The sequence below is a fragment of the Aquarana catesbeiana genome, linkage group LG11 (assembly GCF_042186555.1).
Source record: "Aquarana catesbeiana isolate 2022-GZ linkage group LG11, ASM4218655v1, whole genome shotgun sequence".
Lineage (NCBI taxonomy): Eukaryota > Metazoa > Chordata > Amphibia > Anura > Ranidae > Aquarana > Aquarana catesbeiana.
In genome coordinates this window covers 4,109,855-4,133,892 of record NC_133334.1, presented here as the reverse complement: position 1 = coordinate 4,133,892, position 24,038 = coordinate 4,109,855, and the positions used below count along the sequence as shown (strand labels likewise).

The following is a 24,038-nucleotide window of genomic DNA, read 5'->3' as shown; positions in this document are numbered from 1 at the left end:
AAGAAGAGGAGAGATATAGAACATGAAGAGGAAGAAAAGAGGATAAGAAGAGGAAGAGGCAAAGGAAGATTAGGTGAACAAGAGGAGAGGAAGAGGGGAAGAAGAGGAAGAGGTGAAGAAGAGGAAGAGGGGAAGAAGAGGAAGAGGAGAAGAAGAGGAAGAGAGGAAGAAGAGGAAGAGGAGAAGAAGAGGAAGAGGGGAAGAAGAGGAAGAGGAGAAGAAGAGGAAGAGGGGAAGAAGAGGAAGAGGGGAAGAAGAGGTAGAGGGGAAGAAGAGGAAGAGGGGAAGAAGAGGAAGAGGGGAAGAAGAGGAAGAGGAGAAGAACAGGAAGAGGGGAAGAAGATGAAGAGGAGAAGAAGAGGAAGAGGGGAAGAAGAGGAAGAAGAGAAGAAGAGGAAGAGGAGAAGAAGAGAAAGAGGGGAAGAAGAGGAAGAGTGGAAGAAGAGGAAGAGGGGAAGAAGAGGAAGAGGGGAAGAAGAGGAAGAGGAGAAGAAGAGGAAGAGGGGAAGAAGAGGAAGAGGGGAAGAAGAGGAAGAGGGGAAGAAAAGGAAGAGGAGAAGAAGAGGAAGAGGGGAAGAAAATGAAGAGGAGAAGAAGAGAAAGAGGGGGAGAAGAGGAAGAGGAGAAGAAGAGGAAGAGGGGAAGAAGAGGAGGCAGAGAGGAGAGGAAGAGGAGAGGAGAGAAGAGAGGAAAATTAAGAAAAGAAGGAAAGGAGGGGGATAGGAAGAGGGAGAGGAAGAAGAGGGGAAAAGCAAAGAAAGAGGAGAGGAAGAGGAGAGAAAAAGAAGAGGAAGATAAAGAGAAGACGAAGAGGTAATGAAAAATAAGAGGAAGAGGAGAGGAAGAGGGAGAGGAGAGGAAGAGAAAGAGAAAAAGATAAAAAAAGATAAAGAGGAATAGGAAAGGGGAGTAAAAGGAGGAGAGGAAATGGAGAGGGTTATGGAAGAGGGAGAGGAAGGAGAGGGGAATAGTAAAGGAGGAGGAGAGAAAAAGAAGAGGAAGAAAACATGAGAGCAAGAGGAGAGGAAGAGAAGAGGAATAAAAGAGGAGAGGAAGAGAAGAGGAATAAAAGAGGAGAGGAAGAGAAGAGGAATAAAAGAGGAGAGGAAGAGGAGAGGAGAGGAAGAGAATGAATAGGAAAGAGGAGGAAAAGGAAGAAAAGAAGGAAAGTAAAGTGAGGGGAATAGTAAAGAAAGAGGAGAGGAAAAAGAAGAGGAAGAAAACAGGGGAGGAAGAGAAGAGAAAGAAAAGAGGAAGAGAAAGAAAAGAGGAAAAGAAAGAAAAAAGAGAAAGAGAAGAGAAGAGGAAGAGGAGAATGAAGAAAAGCAGAAAGAAGAGGGAGAAGGAGAGGAAGAAGAGGGGACAAGCAAAGAAAGGGGAAAAGGAAGAAGAGAGAAAAACAAGAGGAAGAAAAAAAGAGGAGAGGAAGAAGAATAGGAAAATAAGAAGGCTGGAAAGAAGAGACACTAAGCTCATATTCTAGGAAGGTTCTACAGATCTTCTCACATACTGTACAATGTATCAGAGTTCAGTTTTGGAAAGCCATTCCAGACCTCAAGAAAAAAAAAAAAAAAAAGAAAAGAATTTCCCAGAGTGCGGACGGTTGAGCACTCACTGAATCCTGCCAGATTGGTGGGAGCGCAGAAGAGGAGAGGGAATCTATAGATGGAATTAATGTTCCCCGGCACTATTAACATTCTCTAATTTGTCTGGTTATTTAATAACCTGCCATTGTGCCGTCTCCTCTGGGAGAGAAGGGGTTAATTATGCTTTTCCTTCCTGGGGACTCCGGGCGCTGTACGCAAGCTCCAACGATGACAAAGATTATAAATTACACTCATTAACCCAACATGATTATCATATGGAGATTATCCGTGTACCTGTCACTTAGCCGTGTCCCCTGGATCACCATTTACACACAACTCCCCGTCCTACGTCTCCAATCAATTACCGCCACTCCTGGCACACCGAGCTCACTGCTGGCTGTCAGATATTATTACTTACTGAGAGCGCCAGATACTTCCATCATGGCTGGGCCTGACTATGTCCGTTGTGCTTCCAAAGTTATAATGGAAACTTTGTATTGTCTTCTAGCAGATCTTCTATTGGAATACATTTGTATCTGGACTACAAATCTGTGGTGAGATTCTTCTACCACACAACAAATTATTTACTTCTATCACAAACTGAGGAAATGGTGGAAATCCTTGTGTGTGTGGAAGCCACCAGCCAAGAATCCAGACACAGCGCATGACCACCACTGCTATTGACAGTAACACCAATAGGACCATTTCAGAGGTTCCAAAACAATCAATTCTAAGATACTTCCATCATGGCGGAGCCGAGGCCTGGCAACTTCTATCTACCCATAGAGCGCTAACTGTCCCACCAGCAGGGTTGCCACCCTCCCGCAGCATTTTTTTTACTGACAAAACATGGAAATTTTACTGGCAGAGCACATTTTTAATGACAACCTGAGAAATTACAGAACTCCTATTGAAAACTAACACAGTGAATATTTGAACAGTATAAACATGATATGAAAACACTGACAATACCGATATTTGTAATTCAGTAATTTGCTTGATTTACACTTAAAAAGTCAACACCGCAAGAAATTATCAGCTCCTGATATTTACTGGCAGTTGTAAAAAAAAAAAAAATTGCATATGTTTACAAACTGTCGGTAAATTTACTGGCGGTTGGCAACCCTGCCCACCAGTGTGATAAGGATCCCCAATCCCCATCCCTCCATGATCACCTATAATACTTCTACCACAGAGACCCTCACCAGCGCCCAACCCGGAGATGAGAAAAGGGCTTAGTGTTGCTAATAAAGCAGAGAGATACAGAAAGCATGAATGAAGGGGGAAAAGGGAGATGGTCAGAGATGGGGGACACAAGGCTGGAAGTGGTCATGGATGGGGGCACAATGATGGCGATGGTCAGAGATGGGGGACACAACAATGCTGGAGTTGGTCATGAATGGGGGTACAATGCTAGACATGGTCAGAGTTTGGGGACACAATACCGGAGATGGTCAGAGATGGGGGACACAAGGCTGGAGGTGGTCATGGATGAGGGCATAATGCTGGAGATGGTCAGAGATGGGAGACACAATGCTGGAGTTGGTCATGAATGGGGTTACAATGCTAGACATGTTTAGAGTTTGGGGACACAATGTCGGAGATGGTCAGAGTTGGGGGACACAATGCCGGAGATGGTCAGAGTTGAGGGACACAATGCCGGAGATGGTTAGATTTGGGGGACACAATACTGGAGTTGGTCATGAATGGGGGTACAATGCTGGACATGGTCAGAGTTTGGGGACACAATGCTGGAGATGGTCAGAGATGGGGGACACAATGCTGGAGTTGGTCATTAATGGAGTTACAATGCTAGACATGGTCATAGTTTGGGGACACAATGCCGGAGATGGTCAGAGTTGGGGGACACAATGCCGGAGATGGTCATGGATGGGGGCACAATGCTGAGTTGGTTTGAGATGAAGGACAAAAGGTTGGAGGTGGTCATGGACGGGGGACACAACGCTAGAGATGGGGACACAATACTGGAGATGGTCAGAGATGGGCACACAATGCTGCAGTTGGTCATGAATGGGGGTACAATGCTAGAAATGGTCAGAGTTTGGGGACACAATGCCTGAGATGGTCAGAGATGGAGGACACAAGGCTGGAGGTGGTCATGGATGGAGGACACGAGATTGGAGGTGGTCATAGAAGGGGGACACAACGCTGGAGATGGTCAGAGATGGGGACACAATGCTAGAGAAGGTCAGAAACAGGAGACAAAATGCTGGAGATGGGCAGAAATGGGGGACACAATGTTGGAGTTTTCAGAGATGGGGGGGCACAATTCTTGAGCTGGTCAGAGATGGAGTACATAAGGCTGGAGATGGTCAGAAATGGGGGATACAATGCTGGAGTTAGAGATGAGGACACAACGCTAGAGAAGGTCTGAGAGGAGAAAAACAGAAAGATGTTTGATAGATAGTCTCTATTATCATCCAGATCCCCAGATATAGCTCTGTTTCACCTTCCCAGTGTCGGATATTCCTTATATCTGTGAAGTATTGATCTATTGGAAGACATGTCATAATGGGCCATGAAATCAACAGATCAATATTGAGTTCTGCAAGTTCAAACACACGAGCTCCGCACTGATACATTGTTCTTATTATTATTTCCTATGCAAGAAAAGTCCGGGCTGTCGGCGGATCTTTGGGAGGGGGTGTCACGCCCGCACCACCAGCGCTAAACACGAACATTTCCATCATGGGGTAAGCCGATCGCTCTCAGTTCATAATTCACACAAATCGATTTATCTCTCCCCGATGGCGCAGTTTGGACGGAGCGCTCTCTCTATATCATGCATGTAAATGAAACTTTGTCACGTTATAAATCTGGAGAGATGACGGAACAAAGACCGACTGCGAGACTCGCCGTCATCGCTGCACAAGGGCAGAAAAGTGTGCTGAGCACAGCGCGGGGCCCCCGAGGGCCAAATTCTCCAGATCCAATTATTCCACCTACTCCTTCACATTTTCCAAAATCTTATCCCAAATCACACCGGGACCCTCCGCCTTCTCATTTCCTGCTATTGATGGTTATTGAATGTGCGAGCCGTGCGGGGGAGAGATGTGGACTTATTACACAACGCGATGATGTCATCGATGTGCCGCACAAGTCTCTGCGCTTCTTTATTCTGTCATTATTAGAGCGCAAAAGATCCGGAGTCAGCAAATCCCAACTTCCATTCTGGGACAGGGACACAGCTCCGTGCAAAACCCAACAAACAAACCCGGGATACATCATTTATATCTCCTTTCTCCAACTCTCCTCTCCTGAAATACTCTGCACTGCCGGAGGACTCTGCTCCTTCCTCTAAAACTCTCCTCTCCTGAAATACTCTGCTGGAGGACTCTGCTCCTTCCTCTATAACTCTCCTCTCCTGAAATACTCTGCACTGCTGGTGGACTCTGCTCCTTCCTCTATAACTCTCCTCTCCTGAAATACTCTGCACTGCTGGAGGACTCTGCTCCTTCCTCTATAACTCTCCTCTCCTGAAATACTCTGCACTGCTGGGGGACTCCTCTCCTTCCTCTATAACTCTCCTCTCCTGAAATACTCTGCACTGCTGGAGGACTCTGCTCCTTCCTCTATAACTCTCTTCTCCTGAAATACTCTGCTGGAGGACTCTGCTCCTTCCTCTATAACTCTCCTCTCCTGAAATACTCTGCTGGGTGACTCTGCTCCTTCCTCTATAACTCTCCTCTCCTGAAATACTCTGCTGGAGGACTCTGCTCCTTCCTCTATAACTCTCCTCTCCTGAAATACTCTGCTGGAGGACTCTGCTCCTTCCTCTATAACTCTCCTCTCCTGAAATACTCTGCTGGAGGACTCTGCTCCTTCCTCTATAACTCTCCTCTCCTGAAATACTCTGCACTGCTGGAGGACTCTGCTCCTTCCTCTATAACTCTCTTCTCCTGAAATACTCTGCTGGAGGACTCTGCTCCTTCCTCTATAACTCTCCTCTCCTGAAATACTCTGCTGGAGGACTCTGCTCCTTCCTCTATAACTCTCCTCTCCTGAAATACTCTGCACTGCTGGAGGACTCTGCTCCTTCCTCTATAACTCTCCTCTCCTGAAATACTCTGCACTGCTGGAGGACTCTGCTCCTTCCTCTATAACTCTCCTCTCCTGAAATACTCTGCTGGAGGACTCTGCTCCTTCCTCTATAACTCTCATCTCCTGAAATACTCTGCACTGCTGGAGGACTCCTCTCCTTCCTCTATAACTCTCCTCTCCTGAAATACTCTGCACTGCTGGAGGACTCTGCTCCTTCCTCTATAACTCTCCTCTCCTGAAATACTCTGCACTGCTGGAGGACTCTGCTCCTTCCTCTATAACTCTCTTCTCCTGAAATACTCTGCTGGAGGACTCTGCTCCTTCCTCTATAACTCTCCTCTCCTGAAATACTCTGCTGGAGGACTCCTCTCCTTCCTCTATAACTCTCCTCTCCTGAAATACTCTGCACTGCTGGATGACTCTGCTCCTTCCTCTATAACTCTCATCTCCTGAAATACTCTGCACTGCTGGAGGACTCTGCTCCTTCCTCTATAACTCTCCTCTCCTGAAATACTCTGCACTGCTGGAGGACTCCAGTCTCTCTCCACACACACACAGATATCGATCTATACCGGGAGAAGAGTCTCTCACCAGCCTGCGGTTGGACGGACACCGAAGATGGAAGCTGTGCTATTTATAGAGGGGTGTGCGTTGTATCACACGCATTCTCTCGTGTTTCAGGTGTAACTTACAGCGTGAGCCAATGCTCCTAATATTAGTTCATATTATTGTCAATTGCTTTCACTATGACAAGACCGCACTTTAAATAGCAGCGCGCGGTTCCCATGCCGCATTCTTGGCGCCCGTCTCGGGTTACCGCCATGCTGGCAGAACAATGATGGCTGACAAAACACCGGCGGGGTTGTTTCGGGTAAAAACCTGCGTCCCTCGGGCTGTATGAAGACATTAAACGAGGGTCCTTCTATCTCCGGCCTGTCAGCGGAGCCGCGGTGCACCAATTAATCTCGGCGTGCCGAGTACCGGCGGAATGAATCGGTAATAGGACCCGCCAGCTGCAATTAATATCTCCGTACAGATTTACATGGCGCTCACACACCTGTTATTACAATATTTGTTACATCGCGGACCCCGAGAGACCGCCACTATGTGTGCGTCCTCGGTCCGCACTGCCACTCCTCGCCTAAATTACGACGCAGTAAGGACGGGGATGACGGCACCCCATGAGGAGGATACAACCGCGCGGACAGATGTCCGGTGCCACCAAAAAATCAAACTATCACAGGACCAATGTATCTATGTATAACATGCCTGGAATTATTCTTTAAAAGGTGGTGGTGGTCAATTTTCTAGACATAGAGGGTCCCAGTTGTGGCCCCTGACAACCCTAGGGCCACACATAACATTCAGTATATGTAGTTCTATATTGGATTGTCAAAGATGGAGGACACAATGCTGGAGATAGTCAAAAGAGGGAGGGGCACAACAAAGTGCAAAGACCTCGCTGCTCCAGGTGAGACAGATAACCTGATGGGCCCCGGCCCGCCGTCCGTAAACAATGTCAGGATTAAAAAGTAATGGCTGCACATCGCGAAGTTCCAATTGCCATTTATTAAAGAACCACCAAAGTCACACCATAGGACACCAACAAAAAGTCTCTGTAGACGCGTTTCACACAATCATATTGTGCTTAAACTAATGATCAAGCACAATATCATTGTGTGAAACGCGTCTACCAAGATTTTTTGTTGGTGTCCCATGGTGTGACTTTGGTGGTTCTTTAATAAACGGCAATTGGAACGTCACGATATGCAGCCATTACTTTTTAGGGGGACACAACCCTGGATATGGTCAGAGATGGGGGATACATGGCTGGAGATGGTCAGAGATGGGGGACACAAGGCTGGAGATGGTCAGAGATGGGGGACACAAGGCTGGAGATGGTCAGAGATAGGGGACACAAGGCTGGAGATGGTCAGTGATGGGGGACACAAGGCTGGAGATGGTCAGAAATGGGGGACACAAGGCTGGAGATGGTCAGAGATGGGGGACACAAGGCTGGAGATGGTCAGAGATGGGGGACACAAGGCTGGTGATGGTCAGAGATGGGGCACACAAGGCTGGAGATGGTCAGTGATGGGGGACACAAGGTTGGAGATGGTCAGAGATGGGGGACACAAGGCTGGAGATGGTCAGAGATGGGGGACACAAGGCTGGAGATGGTCAGAGATGGGGGACACAAGGCTGGAGATGGTCAGAGATGAGGGACACAAGGCTGGAGATGGTCAGAGATGGGGGACACAAGGCGGGAGATGGTCAGAGATGGGGGACACAAGGCTGGAGATGGTCAGAGATGAGGGACACAAGGCTGGAGATGGTCAGAGATAGGGGACACAAGGCTGGAGATGGTCAGTGATGGGGGACACAAGGCTGGAGATGGTCAGAAATGGGGGACACAAGGCTGGAGATGGTCAGAGATGGGGGACACAAGGCTGGAGATGGTCAGTGATGGGGGACACAATGCTGGTGATGGTCAGAGATGGGGGACACAATGCTGGAGATGGTCAGAGATGGGAAACACAATGCTGGAGATGGTCAGAGATGGGGGACACAAGGCTGGAGATGGTCAGAGATGAGGGACACAAGGCTGGAGATGGTCAGAGATGGGGGACACAAGGCGGGAGATGGTCAGAGATGGGGGACACAAGGCTGGAGATGGTCAGAGATGAGGGACACAAGGCTGGAGATGGTCAGAGATAGGGGACACAAGGCTGGAGATGGTCAGTGATGGGGGACACAAGGCTGGAGATGGTCAGAAATGGGGGACACAAGGCTGGAGATGGTCAGAGATGGGGGACACAAGGCTGGAGATGGTCAGTGATGGGGGACACAATGCTGGTGATGGTCAGAGATGGGGGACACAATACTGGAGATGGTCAGAGATGGGAAACACAATGCTGGAGATGGTCAGAGATGGGGGACACAAGGCTGGAGATGGTAAGAGATGGGGACACAAGGCTGGAGATGGTCAGTGATGGGGGACACAATGCTGGAGATGGTCAGAGATGGGAAACACAAGGCTGGAGATGGTCAGAGATGGGAAACACAATGCTGGTGATGGTTAGAGATGGGGGACACAAGGCTGAAAGTGGTAAGAGATGGGGGACACAATGCTGGAGATGGTCAGAGATGGGGGACACAAGGCTGAAAGTGGTAAGAGATGGGGGACACAAGGCTGGAGATGGTCAGAGATGGGGGACACAAGGCTGGAGATGGTCAGAGATGGGGGACACAAGGCTGGAGATGGTCAGAGATGGGAGACACAAGGCTGAAGATGGTCAGAGATAAGGGGCACAATGCTGGAGGTGGTCAGAGATGGGGGACATGATGCTGGAGATGGTCAGACATGGGGGACATGATGCTGGAGATGGTCAGACATGGGGGACATGATGCTGGAGATGGTCAGACATGGGGGACATGATGCTGGAGATGGTCAGACATGGGGGACATGATGCCGGAGATGGTCAGAGATGGGGGACATGATGGTGGGGATGGTCAGAGATGGGGGACATGATGCTGGAAATGGTCAGAGATGGGGGACATGATGCCGGAGATGGTCAGAGATGGGGGACATGATGCTGGGGATGGTCAGAGATGGGGGACATGATGCTGGAGATGGTCAGAGATGGGGGACATGATGCCGGAGATGGTCAGACATGGGGGACATGATGCCGGAGATGGTCAGACATGGGGGACATGATGCCGGAGATGGTCAGACATGGGGGACATGATGCCGGAGATGGTCAGAGATGGGGGACATGATGCTAGGGATGGTCAGAGATGGGGGACATGATGCTGGAGATGGTCAGACATGGGGGACATGATGCTGGGGATGGTCAGAGATGGGGGACATGATGCTGGAGATGGTCAGACATGGGGGACATGATGCCGGAGATGGTCAGAGATGGGGGACATGATGGTGGGGATGGTCAGAGATGGGGGACATGATGCTGGAGATGGTCAGAGATGGGGGACATGATGGTGGGGATGGTCAGAGATGGGGGACATGATGCTGGAGATGGTCAGAGATGGGGGACATGATGGTGGGGATGGTCAGAGATGGGGGACATGATGCTGGAGATGGTCAGAGATGGGGGACATGATGCTGGAGATGGTCAGAGATGGGGGACATGATGCTGGAGATGGTCAGACATGGGGGACATGATGCTGGGGATGGTCAGAGATGGGGGACATGATGCTGGAGATGGTCAGACATGGGGGACATGATGCTGGGGATGGTCAGACATGGGGGACATGATGCTGGGGATGGTCAGAGATGGGGGACATGATGCTGGAGATGGTCAGACATGGGGGACATGATGCTGGGGATGGTCAGAGATGGGGACATGATGCTGGGGATGGTCAGAGATGGGGACATGATGCCGGAGTTGATCAGAGACGGATGACATGGTTCGAGTAAAGTGATAGTCTGGAGGAGAATTCTACAGACTGGGGGGATGTTACAGGACAATGCTAGAGACATTACTCCCCTCTACAATGATCCCACTACTGGTTGCTGGGACCCGAGGGCCAACCATAAGTACCGGAAGGGCCACATGCTGGGCACCAGGGCTCGAAGGGCTAATAAGTATAATATTCAGAATGTCGCCCTCCATGGACTGAGGTCCTATCACTCAAGTCCACAAAAGTGGGGGGATCTGCTGGATACTCCGGGGGAAACGCATTGTATCTGATAATACAAAGCTGGTCATACATCTTACAATCTCCTTTACATCTACTGTGTCATGTGAGGTCCCGCCTTCCCGATTCAGGTTGTATCCAATCTGGTGCTATGTAGTTGCTGGTGGATCTAAAGGAGATTGAACAATCAGCGCGGTCAGCCTCAAACCAATGACAGCGCTGCAGATCCGGCCTCCGTCAGTATTAAAGCAGAACTCCGGGCACAAAAACTTCATTTAAATATTTTTCTCAATAACCACACAGGATATAAAAATTCACTTTGTGTGCATCAAACGCCCCATGCAAATCCAGATATTACCCTGTAAAAGTAGCTGTGACATCATCACTGTGCAGAGCGCAGTGCTGTGGGAGGGGCCCAGCAGGCTCCACCCACTACAGAAAACTACAGGAGGGGTGGAGACAAGACCAGCCCCCCTGCACAAGGAGAGAGAGCAGAGCTGTGGGAGCGGCCCAGCAGGCTCCACCCACTACAGAAAACTACAGGAGGGGGGCGGAGACAAGACCAGCCCCCCTGCACAAGGAGAGGGAGCAGCAGTGGGCGGTCTTTATTACAGGAAGTCTCACACTGGATGACTGCACAGATCCTGGAGAAGTCACATGACCGATGGATTTCCTATCCCGGAGGTCAGATGTAACCGGTCTGCACCACCAGCACACACACCGGAAGATTCAAATTGCTCCAACACTTTGAATAAAATGTGCCCAACATTCTTGTCCCAGTTTTTCAGATTTGGATGGAGGGAGGAGAAGGAGTGGGGGAGGGGGGGATCAAATTTTTATTACTCTGTGTCCACATTGACAATATTTATCCTCACTTCCTGTCCGCGTGACACAGAAGAACATTAGGAACACCTGATGGGAGTCTTCCACCCTTCCCCCGCTCCATCCAAAACTGGACTTAAAGTAGAAATATGGGCAAAACTTTTTTTTTTTCTCATTTTGGATAGAGTAATGGAGGGTTAGACCCCCTGTCAGATTTTTTGTTTTTGCAATCTGTGTCCCATTGCGGAGATTTCTCTTCACTTCCTGTCCCATAGCCAAACAGGAAGTAAGAGGAAATCCCTGCCAATTAGGGGAATTCCTTGGGGACCCCCCTTCACAGATCACCAGACCTAGTGTCCCCATTGGAAGATTTCCCCTCCATTCATTTTCTGGGGATAACTCAAAATTTGGGATTTTCTTTTTACTTTTACTGATAATGATAAACAGGACAAATAGAGCGGTATGAATCTCCCTATTGGGGACAGAAATACAAACTGACAGGGGGTCTAATCCCTCTCCACTACATCCAACACTAAGAAAAAAAGTTTTGCCTTTAGCACAACTCCCAACCTTTTGAGATGGGAACGAGGGACACCTATCAGCAAAAGTATGCAGGCATAGGACACACCCCCTGCCACACCCCCTTAAAGGAGAATTGTACAAAAAAACACAAGATTTTTTAAACCTACAAGTGCTTTTTTTTTACCACTGATATTCCTTTATATCGGCTTTTGGAATTTACAAATGCAGCAATTTAGAAATCAAATGAAAGGTTTACCGCTGGGAAACACTTTTTGATAGATAAAAAGTGTACTTTATATACAACTCTATAGTACAGACCAAAATGAGGGACAAATGAGGAGGAAAGAGGGACATTGCTCCAAATCAGGGACAGTCCCTCGAAATCAGGCACAGTCCCTTGAAATCAGAGACAATCCCTCGAAATCAGGGACAGTCCCTCGAAATCCGGGACAGTCCCTCAAAATCCGGGGCAGTCCCTCAAAATCCGGGACAATTGGGAGCTATGCCTTTAGTTCTACTTTAAAGCTTCCATTCAGCGGATTGGCCTGTACACTGCACAGGTGTTAGTAGGACCGTTTGATCCGACCAATCAGACTCTAGGATTTCCCAGGCTGCACTGCGTCTGTATAAAGAGAAGTAAAGGAACTACTTACAATTAGCGGAGGATAGCGGGCGGGTGGGCGGAGTCACTGGTGGGCGTCTGGTGAATTCATTAAACTGATCTGCAGGAAGAAGAAGAAGAGGTGATGAGAATGGCGCGTACAGAGAGCGGGCGCACAGCGTTCCCTGTCCCGTCTATATCCGCCCCTCCATGTCCCGCACTGATGACACCTAACAAGCCTGGAACAGCTCTCTGACCAGCCAGACAGGAGACTCTCTACAAGTCCTGAGAGATCAAATGTACTAAACCCACCTCCAGAGATCGACAATTTCCTTCCACTTTGTGTTGGTCTATCACATAAAATCCCAATAAAATACATTTATGTTTTTGGGTTGTCACATGACATAATGTGGGAAATTCCAAGGGGTATGAATACTTTTTCCAGCACTGCACATTCTGCTGATTTATATTTATTATAAATGATGAAAATGTTTCTTTTATTTCCCAAATATGTGAAAAGACAGAAAAGTAACATTTATAAATCTCTTCCATAGATGATCAGATCCGTGTGCCCCGCCCCCTCCCTTCTAAAGCCATTGGATACCATTTCAGATCATTCAGTACAATTAGCAGTCACCACACACCAGCTGAAAGTGGAAATCAGGCTTGCAGTGTACAAAGAGCAGTCATAGAAGAGACATCACACAAATCTGAAGAGAGAATATTTACTATTAGTTTCTATTGAAAATGGGAAGCGTAGCAGGGAGCAACATCAGTGACACCCTGCATGAGGAGGACAGCGACACCCTGCATGAGGAGGACAGAGACACCCTGCATGAGGAGGACAGCGACACCCTGCATGAGGAGGACAGCGACACCCTGCATGAGGAGGACAGCGACACCCTGCATGAGGAGGACAGCGACACCCTGCATGAGGAGGACAGCGACACCCTGCATGAGGAGGACAGCGACACCCTGCATGAGGAGGACAGCGACACCCTGCATGAGGAGGACAGCGACACCCTGCATGAGGAGGACAGCGACACCCTGCGTGAGGAGGACAGCGACACCCTGCGTGAGGAGAACAGCGACACCCTGCGTGAGGAGGACAGCGACACCCTGCATGAGGAGTACAGCGACACCCTGCATGAGGAGTACAGCGACACCCTGCATGAGGAGTACAGTGACACCTGCATGAGGAGTAAAGTGACACCCTGCATGGGGAGTACAGCAACACCCTGCATGAGGAGTACAGTTACACCCTGCATGAGGAGTACAGTGACACCCTGCATGAGGAGTACAGTGACACCCTGCATGAGGAGTACAGTGACACCCTGCATGAGGGGACAGCAACACCCTGCATGAGGAGAACAGCGACACCCTGCATGAGGAGGACAGAGACACCCTGCATGAGGAGGACAGTGACACCCTGCATGAGGAGGACAGAGACACCCTGCATGAGGAGGACAGTGACACCCTGCATGAGGAGGACAGAGACACCCTGCATGAGGAGGACAGTGACACCCTGCATGAGGAGGACAGTGACACCCTGCATGAGGAGGACAGAGACACCCTGCATGAGGAGGACAGTGACACCCTGCATGAGGAGGACAGTGACACCCTGCATGAGGAGTACAGCGACACCCTGCATGAGGAGGACAGAGACTCTATAATCCTGAATGAATGATCTCCTAACATATCACAATATACATTGAGGGGAGATGTACAAATAATGCTCCAGATTTTATCAATAAAAAGCCGTCCTTAAGCTCCAGTCAGGCTGATTACAGAGCAGAGGATCGAGGAGAGGACTGAGGAGAGGACCGAGGAGAGGACTGAGGACAGAACAGCGGACTAAGGACAGGGCAGAGGACTGAGGAGAGGACTGAGGAGAGGACTGAGGACAGAGCAGAGGACTGAAGAGAGGACTGAGGAGAGGACTGAGGACAGAGCAGAGGACAGAGCAGAGGACTGAGGAGAGGACTGAGGAGAGGACTGAGGAGAGGACTGAGGAGAGGACTGAGGACACAGCAGAGGACAGAGCAGAGGACTGAGGACAAGGCAGAGTACTGAGGACAGAGCAGAGGACTGAGGACAGAACAGCGGACTGAGGACAGGGCAGAGGACTGAGGAGAGGACTGAGGACAGAGCAGAGGACAGAGCAGAGGACTGAGGAGAGGACTGAGGAGAGGACTGAGGAGAGGACTGAGGACACAGCAGAGGACAGAGCAGAGGACTGAGGACAGGGCAGAGTACTGAGGACAGAGCAGAGGACTGAGGACAGAGCAGAGGACTGAGGACAGAGCAGAGGACTGAGGACAGAGCAGAGGACTGAGGAGAGGACTGAGGACAGAGCAGAGGACTGAGGACAGAACAGCGGACTGAGGACAGGGCAGAGTACTGAGGACAGAGCAGAGGACTGAGGACAGAGCAGAGGACTGAGGACAGAGCAGAGGACTGAGGAGAGGACTGAGGACAGAGCAGAGGACTGAGGACAGAACAGCGGACTGAGGACAGGGCAGAGAACTGAGGACAGAGCAGAGGACTGAGGAGAGGACTGAGGACAGAGCAGAGGACTGAGGACAGAGCAGAGGACTGAGGACAGAGCAGAGGACTGAGGACAGAACAACGGACTGAGGACAGAACAGCGGACTGAGGAGAGGACTGAGGACAAAGCAGAGAACTGAGGACAGAACAGCGGACTGAGGACAGGGCAGAGGACTGAGGAGAGGACTGAGGACAGAACAGCGGACTAAGGACAGGGCAGAGGACTGAGGACAGAGCAGAGGACTGAGGACAGAGCAGAGGACTGAGGAGAGGACTGAGGACAGAGCAGAGGACTGAGGACAGAACAGTGGACTGAGGACAGAGCAGAGGACTGAGGACAGAGCAGAGGACTGAGGACAGGGCAGAGTACTGAGGACAGAGCAGAGGACTGAGGACAGAGCAGAGGACTGAGGAGAGGACTGAGGACAGAGCAGAGGACTGAGGACAGAACAGCGGACTGAGGACAGAGCAGAGGACTGAGGACAGAGCAGAGGACTGAGGACAGAGCAGAGGACTGAGGACAGAGCAGAGGACTGAGGACAGAGCAGAGGACTGAGGACAGAACAGCGGACTGAGGAGAGGACTGAGGACAAAGCAGAGAACTGAGGACAGAACAGCGGACTGAGGACAGGGCAGAGGACTGAGGAGAGGACTGAGGACAGAACAGCGGACTGAGGACAGGGCAGAGGACTGAGGAGAGGACTGAGGAGAGGACTGAGGAGAGGACTGAGGAGAGGACTGAAGACAGAGCAGAGGACAGAGCAGAGGACTGAGGAGAGGACTGAGGAGAGGACTGAGGACAGAGCAGAGGACTGAGGACAGAACAGCAGACTAAGGACAGAGCAGAGGACTGAGGAGAGGACTGAGGACAGAGCAGAGGACTGAGGACAGAGCAGAGGACTGAGGACAGAGCAGAGGACTGAGGACAGAACAGAGGACAGATATATATATTGTGAAAGATAATGTTACGCCGAGTAAATTGATACCCAACATGACACGCTTCAAAATTGCACCGGTTCGTGAAAATGGCGAAAAAAACTTTGGCACCTAAAAATCTCCATTGGCGACGTTTAAACATTTCTACAGGTTACATGTTAAGAGTTACAGAGGATTTCTAGGGCTAGAATTATCGCTCTCACTCGAACGATTGCGGCGACACCTCACATGTGTGGTTTGAACACCGTTTTCATATGCGGGCGTGACTTATGTATGCGTTCGCATCTGTGCGCGAGCTTGGTGGGACGGGACGCTTTAAATTTCTTTTTTTATTATTTTTATTATTTATTTAACTTTTTTTTTTTTTTTTTTTTACACTGTCCTTTTAAAAAAAAAAAAAAATTGGGGTCACTTTCATTCTTATTACAAGGAATGTAAACAACCCTTGTAATAGAAAATAAACATGACAGGACCTCTTTAATGTGAGATCTGGGGGTCAAAAAGATCTCACATCTCATATTTACACTTAAAGGCAATTTCAAAAATAATAATAATAATTAAAATGTCTTTTAAAAAAAATAAAAAAAATTCCCTTTAAGAATATTGGGCGGAAGTGACGTTTGACGTGGCTTCCATCATCCAATGTTATGGAGCCGAGTGGGGGAGGGGGCATCATCCCTTTACTTGGCTCCATGCTACTGAGGGGAGAGGACCCGGAGCGTGGGGGGAGGGGGGCACCTCTCACGCTACCGATAAAAATGATCTCACAGCGAATCCGCCGCAAAGACCACTTTTATCTTAAAGAGGACCGCCTGCAGTTGCAGAAAGTACCGGGGTTATGGTAGGTATGGTCTGCTATCTGCTCCCTTAATCCCGGTATCTTACGTCAAAGTACCGACGTACAGCTATGGCGGTTTGCGGTAATTGTTTAAAAAACAAAATCGGAGATAAGGAGGCCGATTGGCGTTTTTTTTCGGCAGTCCTCGGGGGGGGGGGGGGGGAGGGGGGGGGCTATTTATGGCCTAGAAGTGAATGTCTAGCTACTGAGTGTAGAGCCGGGTACACACGATCAGATTATCGGACAACTCAGAGGACACTCAACATACAAAAAATTTCCTACAACAGAAGACAAATTGAGGAGTGATGTTGTGTTGAATTGTTTTGGAATGTATTCTTTCATCTCTGAGCATGCGCAGTCTTGCTCTTTTACGATTTTTTTCAGACGAAAATTGTACTAATTAAAAACGAAAAATTGAACGTTGTGTTCACATACGATAAAAATTTTATAGGCTGCACCTTCAGGTTTTGTCGTCCGAAAAGTCGGAATCGGTTGTTGAAAAAACCATACTAACGATCAGATAATCAGTCGATCGTCCCTTGTACAAAATTTTACTTCCGATTTTCTTATCATGTGTACGGGACGGGCGTTGCCCTGCACAATGAAGACTTTCACCAGAAGTGTAAAATCAGCGCCATCGGCTTTGTGAAATCCTCTTTCTGGATGATGAGGGGTTAACAGTGTTCTGAGATCACTTTATATTAATGTAAATCAGAAGACAATGACATCACAGGAATCATCTGACATCATAGGAGACTCTGAATGATATCAAAAGGATGCCAAATACACCAACGACCCCCCCCTCCCCCACCCGAGAGAGACAAACAAGCCCCGGAGGGCGACTCTCCGCTCCTGAGCCAGGCTGAGGGCTGCATGGCGACCCTCCAATTCCCCAACTTGTCCACCATCACACTCAATACTCTCCGTATAGATCTGTGAAAGAAGTACAAAGTCGTGACTTTTTCTGAGTGAAACTATTTCAACAAATAGAGAGGAGTATAGAGAGGAGTATTGGAAGTATAGAGACTATAGAAAGGAATATTGGATGTATAGAGAGGAATATTGGAAGTATAGAGAGGAATATTGGAAGTATAGAGAGGAATATTGGATGTATAGAGTATAGAGAGGAATATTGGAAGTATAGAGAGGAATATTGGATGTATAGAGAGGAATATTGGAAGTATAGAGAGTAATATTGGAAGTATAGAGAGGAATATTGGAAGTATAGAGAGGAATATTGGAAGTATAGAGAGGAATATTGGATGTATAGAGAGGAATATTGGAAGTATAGAGAGGAATATTGGAAGTATAGAGAGGAATATTGGATGTATAGAGAGGAATATTGGAAGTATAGAGAGGAATATTGGAAGTATAGAGAGGAATATTGGATGTATAGAGAGGAATATTGGAAGTATAGAGAGGAATATTGGAAGTATAGAGAGGAATATTGGAAGTATAGAGAGGAATATTGGATGTATAGAGAGGAATATTGGAAGTATAGAGAGTAATATTGGAAGTATAGAGAGGAATATTGGAAGTATAGAGAGGAATATTTGATGTATAGAGAGGAATATTGGAAGTATAGAGAGGAATATTGGATGTATAGAGAGGAATATTGGAAGTATAGAGAGGAATATTTGATGTATATAGAGAATATAGAAAGGAATATTGGAAGTATAGAGAGGAATATTGGAAGTATAGAGAGGAATATTGGATGTATAGAGAGGAATATTGGAAGTATAGAGAGTAATATTGGAAGTATAGAGAGGAATATTGGAAGTATAGAGAGGAATATTTGATGTATAGAGAGGAATATTGGAAGTATAGAGAGGAATATTGGATGTACAGAGAGGAATATTGGAAGTATAGAGAGGAATATTGGAAGTATAGAGAGGAATATTGGATGTACAGAGAGGAATATTGGAAGTATAGAGAGGAATATTTGATGTATATAGAGAATATAGAAAGGAATATTGGAAGTATAGAGAGGAATATTGGAAGTATAGAGAGGGATATTGGATGTATATAGAGGAATATTGGAAGTATAGAGAATATAGAGAGAATGAATAGAGTTTAGAGGAGAGTATAGTGTATAGGGTATATAAAGAGTGCAGAGTGGTGCAAAGGGAGTATAGAGAGTATACAGAGTAAAGAGATGATTACAGTGAGTATAGACAGGAATATAAAGAATATAGGGAGTATAGAGTGGATTATATAGAGTGGAGTATAGAAGGTATACAGTCAAACAAGAATGATATGCAGGCAACTGACATCCTTCTTATCAATTGATGATATTTATTGGTTGTTGGGACACCGGCAGCTAGAAGGTTGTAATGGTTCACAATGAAAACCTGAGGCTTTGTGTAACTAAAAGGCTTCATCCACCCGCCGGCTTGTATACAGTTTGACAAATGGCTGGTTTAGAGAGTATAGGGAGTATATGGAATATATAGGGAGGAGTATAGGGGGTACAGAGTTGCGTATATAGAGTGCAGTATAGAGGGTATAGGGATTATATAGTGCAGTATAGAGGGTATAGGAACTATAGAGAGTATAAAGTGTGCAGTATAGAGGGTATAGGGAGTATATAGTGCCGTATAGAGAGTATAGAAGGTATAGGAACTATAGAGAGTATAAAGTGTGCAGTATAGAGGGTATAGGGAGTATATAGTGCAGTATAGAGAGTATAGGAACTATAGAGAGTATAAAGTGTGCGGTATAGAGGGTATAGGGAGTATATAGTGCAGTATAGAGAGTATAGAGGGTATAGGAACTATAGAGAGTATCAAGTGTGCAGTATAGAGGGTATAGGGAGTATATAGTGCAGTATAGAGAGTATAGAGGGTATAGGAACTATAGAGAGTATAAAGTGTGCAGTATAGAGGGTATAGGGAGTATATAGTGCAGTATAGAGAGTATAGAGGGTATAGGAACTATAGAGAGTATAAAGTGTGCAGTATAGAGGGTATAGGGAGTATATAGTGCAGTATAGAGAGTATAGAGAGTATAGAAACTATAGAGAGTATAAAGTGTGCAGTATAGAGGGTATAGGGAGGAGTAATAGGGGGTACAGAGTGGCATATATAGAGAGCAGTATAGAGGGTATAGAAAATATAGTGTGCAGTATAGGGAGTATAGATTGGACTATAGGGGGCATAGGAACTATAGAGAGTATAAAGTGTGCAGTATAGAGGGTATAGGGAGTATAGATGGTATAGGGAGTATAGATTGGGTATAGAGGGTATAGGGAGTATAGATTGGAGTATAGAGGGTATAGGGAGTATAGATTGGTATATAGAGGGGTACAGGGAGTATAGAGAGGACTATAGAGGGTATAGGGAGTATATATTGGAGTGCAGAGGGTATAGGGAGTATGGAGAGGAGTATAGAGGGTATAGGGAGTATAGAGAGGACTATAGAAGGTATAGGGAGTATAGAGATGAGTATAGAGGGTATAGGGAGTATAGAGTGCAGTATAGAGGGTATGGGGAGTATAGAGAGGAGTATAAAGGGTATAGGGAGTATAGAGAGGAGTATAGAGGGTATAGGGAGTATAGATTGGAGTGCAGAGGGTATAGGGAGTATAGAGAGGAGTATAGAGTGTATAGGGAGTATAAAGTGCAGTATAGAGGGTATAGGGAGTATAGAGAGGAGTATAGAGGTACAGGGAGTATAGAGAGGATTATAGAGGGTATAGGGAGTATAAAGTATATAGAGAGGAGTATAGAGGGTATAGGGAGTATAGAGAGGAGTATAAAGGGTATAGAGAGGAGTATAGAGGGTATAGGGAGTATAGAGAGGAGTCTAGAGGGTATAGGGAGTATAGAGGGTATAGGGAGTATAGAGAGGAGTATAGAGGGTATAGGGAGTATAGAGAGGAGTATAGAGGGTATAGGGAGTATAGAGAGGAGTATAAAGGGTATAGAGAGGAGTATAGAGGGTATAGGGAGTATAGAGAGGAGTATAGAGGGTATAGGGAGTATAGAGAGAACTATAGATTACTCCACATGGATCACAAGCCCATAGGATGTAAATAGTGGGGTGAGAAATCATAGAATATCGATATCTCAGCACACGAGGGGTTAATTATTTATTAGGTTTCGGACTCTCATACAAACTGTATCCCTGATGATGGTCGGATGGGATCCTCCGAAACGTTGCTCGGGTCCGACACATCCCATCTAGAGACAACTCTTCTCATTTCCCCCAAATCACCACAACATAGGACATGGCGCAGTACAATGCGAGGAACTCTTTGTGCCCCCCCCCCCCCATAGACTGACAATACTTCATTTTGGTAAAAAACTAAAAATCAAACCAGACGACCTTCTCCAGATCCACCACCAATAAAGGAGGACCCTACCCTCACATCTCCTCCGATCCTCATCTCCACATCTCCTCCAATCATCACCAGCCTCCTCCTATCACTCGGAAGAAGACCCCGCCCATTGACTTCCTGGTCACACATTTCACAGAGCCCGCCTTCTGAGAAATTCAGTACAGGAATCAGCAAGGTACCATGGGATATGTAGTCCTTTGAAATGGAGGAGAAGCTGCAAAGCATGCTGGGAATCCAGGAAGTTGTGGAAAGAGACAGCCAGCAGACCAGCAGCACTCACAGCATGAAAGGAGATTTTTCCAGTAATCTTATATTGGATTGTCAGTAATGTTTGTATTGTTGTTTCAATGCTGATGTTCTAGAATGGAAGTGTATGCTGTGACCGGAGATCTCCTTCATATAAATGGCATCAATGGGCCCCCAGACTCCAGAGCTGTGCAGATTGTACATGATAGGACCCTCGGTGCCTCAGTATTGGTCCCATAACCCCCACGCTGTCATTACATTATGATGTCACTATTACACGCTTTTTATCCTCATCGTGTACAACGCTGCAGAATATGTCAGCACCACAAAATCTAATAATATCTCCAGGCATTCCACCTAAATATGACCGCAGACACCGACAATCACCATAGAGGTCAAATGAGTGAGCCAGGAAGTGAGGGTTCCGGCCTCTCCGACTTCATCACATTATCCGCCAATTCTCCACAATTAATTAACAATTATTTTTAGAGCTCACATCGAGGATCTGACAGCGAAGAAGTCTTCAACCCCAATATCCTTCCGCTGTCATCCCAACCCTCCAAATCATGGCGCCAGAAATGCATTAGTGAGGGCCGCGCCTTTCCAACCCTCCAAATCCTGGTGCCAGAAACGCGTTAGTGATGGCTGCGCCTTTCCAATAAAAGACAGAAAGTTGTCAGCAACCAGAGGAATAATTGAGTCTCCCGAGAATCATCTTCATCATACAACACCAACAGAATCTCATTCCTCTTCATACACCCTCCTCATTCCCCTTCATACACCCCCCTCATTCCTCTCCATTCGTTCCCCTCATTCCTCTCCATACGTTCCCCTCATTCCTCTCCATACAGCCCCCTTCATTTCTCTCCATACGTCCCCCTCATTCCTCTCCACCCTCATTCCTCTCCATACGTTCCCCTCATTCCTCTCCATACGTTCCCCTCATTCCTCTCCATACGTACCCCTCACTCCTCTCCATACACCCTCCTCGTTCCTCTCCACACATTCCCCCTCATTCCCCTTCATATGTCCCCCTCATTCCTCTGCATACTTTCCCCTCCATACGTCCCCCCCATTCCTCTCCATACGTCCCTCTCATTCCTCTCCATACGTCCCCCTCATTCCTCTCCATACGTTCCCCTCATCCCCCTCCATACGTCCCCCTCATTCCTCTCCATACGTTCCCCTCATTCCTCTCCATACGTACCCCTCATTCCTCTCCATACGTCCCCCTCATTCCCCTCTATACATCCCCCTCATTCCCCTCCATACATCCCCCTCATTCCTCTCCATACCTCCCCCTCATTCCTCTCCATACCTCCCCCTCATTCCCCTCCATACATCCCCCTCATTCCTCTCCATATGTCCCCCTCATTCCCCTCCATACGTCCCCCTCATTCCCCTCCATACGTCCCCCTCATTCCTCTCTATACGTCCCCCTCATTCCCCTCCATACGTCACCCTCATTCCTCTCCATACACCCCCCTCATTCCTCTTCATACATCCCCCTCATTCCTCTCCATGCATCCCCCTTATTCCTCTGCATACGCCCCCCTCATTCCTCTCCATACGCCCCCCTCATTCCTCTTCATACATCCCCCTCATTCCTCTCCATGCATCCCCCTTATTCCTCTCTATACACCCTCCTTATTCCTCTCCATACGTTCCCCTCATTCCTCTCCATACGTTCCCCTCATTCCTCTCCATACGTTCCCCTCATTCCTCTCCATACGCCCCCTCATTCCTCTCCATAAGTCCTCCTCATTCCCCTCCATACACCCTCCTCATTCCTCTGCATATGTCCCCCTCATTCCTCTCCATACGCCCCCCTCATTCCTCTTCATACATCCCCCTCATTCCTCTCCATGCATCCCCCTTATTCCACTCTATACACCCTCCTTATTCCTCTCTATACACCCTCCTTATTCCTCTCCATACGTTCCCCTCATTCCTCTCCATACGCCCCCTCATTCCTCTCCATAAGTCCTCCTCATTCCCCTCCATACATCCTCCTCATTCCTCTCCATACATCCACCTCATTCCTCTCCATACTTCCTCCTCATTCCTCTCCATACGTCCTCCTCATTCCGCTCCATACGTCCCCCTCATTCCTCTCCATACGCCCCCCTCATTCCTCTTCATACATCCCCCTCATTCCTCTCCATGCATCCCCCTTATTCCTCTCTATACACCCTCCTTATTCCTCTCCATACGTTCCCCTCATTCCTCTCCATACGTTCCCCTCATTCCTCTCCATACGCCCCCTCATTCCTCTCCATAAGTCCTCCTCATTCCCCTCCATACATCCTCCTCATTCCCCTCCATACATCCTCCTCATTCCTCTCCATACATCCACCTCATTCCTCTCCATACTTCCTCCTCATTCCTCTCCATACATCCTCCTCATTCCTCTCCATACATCCACCTCATTCCTCTCCATACTTCCTCCTCATTCCTCTCCATACTTCCTCCTCATTCCGCTCCATACGTCCCCCTCATTCCTCTCCATACGTCCCCCTCATTCCTCTCCATAATTCCTCCTCATTCCTATATATAAAGAAATGGGCCCCCCTCAGGGGAGATGTGGGGGGATGGTACGGATTGTGTCGGATTCATGGTGGAGGAAATTATCAGAAAAAATAAATACATTCTGACACATTGTTTGGGGTGAATCACTCTTCGGAGGGCGGTGGGAAGGTAAGAAATGTTGCGGATGGTTCTTATAAATAACATTTTTTGAATTAATAATAATTTCCACCTTATTACCTAAATAAAAACTCCTCGCAGCGATTTCTGAAGTCCGCGGACGGTCGGAATCGCACATTTTTTCTCGCAGAACTCGGCCGTCACACATTTCAATCTCATGCTGAATTTACCCGG

General features: G+C 47.7%; 1 protein-coding gene across 3 annotated transcripts in view; it reads right to left on the bottom strand.

Moving 5' to 3' along the window:
• SOX6 (SRY-box transcription factor 6) overlaps positions 1 to 24,038 on the bottom strand; it is a 507,467-nt gene that overhangs the window by 433,484 nt on the left and 49,945 nt on the right. For all 3 annotated transcript variants that reach the window (XM_073603957.1, XM_073603956.1, XM_073603959.1), the window contains exon 2: positions 12,305 to 12,373. The gene's annotated coding sequence lies outside the window, so the exon portion shown is untranslated. The remainder of the gene's footprint in view (positions 1 to 12,304; positions 12,374 to 24,038) is intronic.